Source organism: Schistocerca nitens, chromosome 2 (genome assembly GCF_023898315.1).
Source record: "Schistocerca nitens isolate TAMUIC-IGC-003100 chromosome 2, iqSchNite1.1, whole genome shotgun sequence".
NCBI classification, from domain to species: Eukaryota; Metazoa; Arthropoda; class Insecta; order Orthoptera; family Acrididae; genus Schistocerca; species Schistocerca nitens.
This window is the reverse complement of record NC_064615.1, coordinates 344,438,003-344,442,774: the sequence shown is the minus strand read 5'-3', so window position 1 is coordinate 344,442,774 and position 4,772 is coordinate 344,438,003. Positions and strand designations below refer to the sequence as shown.

The window sequence follows — 4,772 nt, the reverse complement described above, 5'->3', positions numbered from 1 at the left end:
ATTTTGTTTCAACGTCAGTTTCTTTTCGTTGTTTCTTCCTCTCTTTGGCGCTCTTTATTGTTATCTAATTTTTCTGTGTTCTCTCTCTTTCTGGGCTTGCCGCGAAGGATTATTCAAATGGAACGGAAATCAGCAGATGTGATCTACATGTGCATACAAACAAATGATAATAGTTTTAGAAAAATAAGAAGATTTATTAAAGAGCTTCACAAAGTGAGAAAGTCGGTTACATGTTGGTTCACCCTGGCCCTTACGTAAGCATTTATTCGGCATGGCATTGATTGATAGAATTGTTGTATGTCCCGCTGAGGGATACCTGCCAAACTCTGTCCAATTGGCGTGTTACGTCGTCAAAATCCTGAGCTGGTTGGAAAGCCCTGTCCACAATGCTCCAAACGGCTTGGCTTGCCGGCCGAGGTAGAGTTTGGCAAACACGAAAACAAGCAGTAGAAACTCTCGTCGACTTCGGGCGGGCATAAGCCCAGGATGGCTTGTCATGAAGGGTAAAAAAAAAAAAAAAAAAAAAAAAAAAAGACGGGGGCGTAACATATTTTCGACGTACCTCTGTGCTGTGTGCTGTAAGGCCACCGCGGATGATAACCAAAGGGCTAATGAAATGAAATGGCGCCACAGACCGTTGGTTCTGGTTGTCAGACCGTATGGCGGGCAACACTCGGGTTGGTATCCCACCGCTGTCCAGAACGTCTCCAGACACGTTTTCGACCTGGAGTCGAATTGTCTCCAGTGACGTGTCCGGTTTGGAAATGCGTCGCGACAACCAGGGAAGATGTGTCTGGAGACTCCCCGGACAGCGGTGGGAAACCAACCTGACTGTCACCCGTCATATGGCCCGACAACCTGGAGTGATGGTCTCAGATTCCATTTCTTTTCATAGTAAGATCCGTTTTGTTGTCATCTTCGGTATCATTACAGCAGAGCGGTACGTCGACAATATTCTACTCCCCGTTTTTCCCCCTTTTTTTCCCCCTTCTTAGCAGGCCAACCTGGGTTCACATTTCAGCAAGATAAGATAATGCCCACCCGAAGTCGACGAGAGTTTCTTCTGCTTGTCCTCGTGCTTGCAAGCCTTACCTCGGCCAGCAAGGTCGTCAGATCTCTCCCCAATTGAAAACGTTTGGACCATTATGGGCAGAGCCCTCCAACCAGCTCAGGATATCCACGATCTAGTGCATCGATTGGGCAGAATTTGGCGCTATGTCCCTCTGGGGGACATTCATCAACTCTATCAGTGCCACGCCGAATAAATGTTTACTTGCGCAATTTCTGAAGCTCTTTCTCTTGAATAAATCTTCCAATTTTTCAGAAATTGTAATCATTTGTTTCTCTGCACATGCACGTCACATCTACCGCTTTCCGTCCCATCCTAATAATTCCTTTGGCAATGGCCTTGCCGCAGTGGATACACCGGTTCCCGCCAGATCACCAAAGTTAAGCGCTGTTGGGCGTGGCCTGCACTTGGGTGGGTGACCGTCTGGGCGACCATGCGATGTTGCCATTTTTCGGGGTACACTCAGCCTCGTGATGCCAATTGAGGAGCTACTAGACCGAATAGTTGCGGCTCCGGTCACAGAAAATCATCATAACGATCGGGAGAACGGTGTGCTGACCACACGCCCCTCCTCTCCGCATCCTCAACTGTGGATGACACGGCGGTCGGTGGCCGGATGGTCCCGATGGGCCACTTGTGGCCTGAAGACGGAGTGCTGCTGCTGCTAATAATTCCTTTGTGGCGCATCTTTTTTTTTTGTGCTTCGAGCGTATATCTTCGAAACTTCGACATAAGCATTGGGATGTGGATATTGTCATGGTTATTTAATAACGTTGTCTGTTTTTGTCCTATTTAGTATGGTGTGCTGAAGATCTGATGACTAGGACGACACGGGCAGAGCCATCAGACACCCCCCCGTATAGCACGCCGCTTCCGGTATTCGCGGAGACGCGCAGGCCTCAGTTCGAATCCGTGTGGTGCATTAACGACGAGGGTCGGTGTGACTGCTAGCCTGGCTGTCTGGATGTGAATTTTAAGCGCTTTCCCACATCCGACTGGGTGAATACCGATCTGGTACCGACGTCTCGCCTCAGTTACACGATTTGCGAGTACTTCGAAAAGGTTCTCACACTTCCACATGAGATAGCACTAGAAGCAGACAGGTGGGATGGACGAATTCCGTACAAGGAGAGGGGGAAAGGGGTGGCAACGGAAAGGGCATTCGGTCACGCTCTACCACCAACACAGCCGAATCCAGATTAACATGCCGACACCGCAATGACGCGGAATAAAGCGAGGAAAAAGAGGAAGAAAAAGAAAAGAGATTGGTGGAGCAATCGGAAGCGCCAGAAACATACAGTGGAGGAGCAACGCAAGGTTTCACGGCAGCGTGGCAGAGCAGCGGTCGCGCCGATCTGCGCATCCAATGCAAACCCAGTGCAACAGAAAGTTGCTGAGCCACTTTCTCTGTGAGGGACACCACAGCTGAGTCTTCTCTCCTTTCGCTTTCGTCCCAAGAGGTCATAATTTGTCGGCGACATTCAGTTCCAACAGGAGCAGTAGCCACTGATGTTCACACAGTAGGAGGACTCATTCGCAGCAAAGCCGAACTGTTACGTCTCTGCACCAAACCGTCTCATCGGTATTGTGCTTAAATGTAGGCAATTGTTATCACTACGATGTATTGTTATAAAATAACTATCAACTTCATTGGCATCGGACTTCTTGAAATATCTAATAAGCATCACGTATCTGAAACTGTTTCATAGCTATTTTATCATTTTTTTATGTCCGTAAAAAGTATAAATTATATCATTAAAAACAAACGAAATTGTGTGAATATTTGAAAATGAATCAACATAAGGAAATTGAAATGAAATTTTTTGAGCATTTGCCTGACATCACTGAGGCGGTGAAGACATCAGTGTTACTGTCAAAAACTTTTAACGCTACAGCGATCCGGGCCATCTGCTGCAGTGGCGCCTGCTGGATGAAAGTTGCTCTTTTAAAATTAGTAACAAAGCCATTTCGCCTACAATTTTTTGTGGAAAACTTGTTTGAACGAGCACGGAAAATAAATAATCAAGTATTGTTATGAGACAGCACCGGTGTCATTGCTGAGTTTTCTTATGTGGGCAACTTTTGCAGGAAAAAATAACTCTTTTGCAGGAAAAAATACAATGTTTCTCCAAGTCGTACTATTTGATTTTTAATACCAAATTTAATTGAAATATAATGTGAAAACGCAAAGCAGGTTTACTTGTTTCAGTTTCGTGCTGTCTGCTGTGGTGGAGGAGAGACGTTACCTCTTATCGCCGGCCGGAGTGACCGAGAAGTTCTAGGCGCTACAGTCTGCAACCGCGTGACAGCTTCGGTCGCAGGTTCGAATCCTGCCTCGGGCATTGATGTGTGTGATGTCCTTAGGTTAGTTAGGTTTAAGTAGTTCTAAGTTCCAGGGGACTGATGACCTCAGAAGTTAAGTCCCATCGTGCTCAGAGCCATTTGAACCATTTGATTACGTCTTATCAACAAAAAATAGGCTCAAGAGTGAGTGCCTTTTCCTTAATAGTGCAGTGAATGCATATAATTCAGGAGGTCTGCCTGGACGACGTACTGAACTTAACATTTGAAATAAAGTCAGTTAACAGAAAGGAATAACTGTAAAGCATAAGGCAACGCTTATAGGACCAATGGGTTATAAACCTCAACTTCACATGCTGTGAGTTGCGCTTCAACTTCAAGATCTGAAGCGTGAGCAGTATAAGACAATTTTACTACGATTAAAAAGGGATGCATTTTTACGGGTCCTTAGAAACTTTATCACCACACCAGTACATCGTTGACAGAACTGAATAAAAGGTGTGAAAATATTTAGGTTAAAAGTCATAGATGCGGTATTAGACACAACAGATCCTTTACACACTTTTAAATGAAAACTTGCACCTGATTCATCACAGAGAATATGTACAAAGTCTTAGCCGAATGTTCTGGGCAATTCTTTCGTGTATGTCAAGTCAAGAATTGCAGAACATAACCCCTATTAAAACATATCAGTTCTTTCACTAGTAACGTACTCACCTTAAAGACAAATACAAACAATATTCTCTAATGTGCAAACAAAATAAATATTTCTTACTCAAACTTGTTGGCTGAATCATTTAAGTTGCATACGAACTACATACCTCCTCTTAACTTCGCTCTTCTCTAATCCGAGTTTTGGCCCCGTCTCTAATAATCGCGTCCTCGAAGAGACGTTAAAACCTAATACTCTTTAGGTACTTCGCGAATGTGCATAAAACGTAACAAAAAAACCACTGTAAATATGACTTTATGATGCGGACAGCAATGGTTCCATCCCACATGGCGAACTTATTGCAATCTGATGATAAACTTTCCGCGGGACTGCTACGGTCGCAGGTTCGAATCCTGCCTCGGGCATGGGTGTGTGTGATGTCCTTAGGTTAGTTAGGTTTAAGTAGTTCTAAGTTCTAGGGGACTGATGACCTAAGATGTTGAGTCCCATAGTGCTCAGAGCCATTTGAACCATTTTTGATGATAAACTTCGTAATTTTTTCGAGGAATCGGTACGTACTGAGCGCCTGATTGACAACGAAAACCAAAAGCAACGAACGTACTGAGCGTCTGATTGACAATGAAAACCAAAAGCAAAGAAGCAATCATGTGCGCTACGCTATCGCGTAAAGGAGGCGTGGAACCTCTGAACGTCATATTGGAGTGAGCTTGTCTTGTTTGAGGGTCGCGT

General features: G+C 44.9%; 1 pseudogene; it reads left to right on the top strand.

The window, feature by feature from the left end:
- Window positions 1-1,398: 1,398 nt before the first annotated feature.
- On the top strand, window positions 1,399-1,516 carry LOC126238455 (5S ribosomal RNA; annotated as a pseudogene).
- Window positions 1,517-4,772: the final 3,256 nt, after the last annotated feature.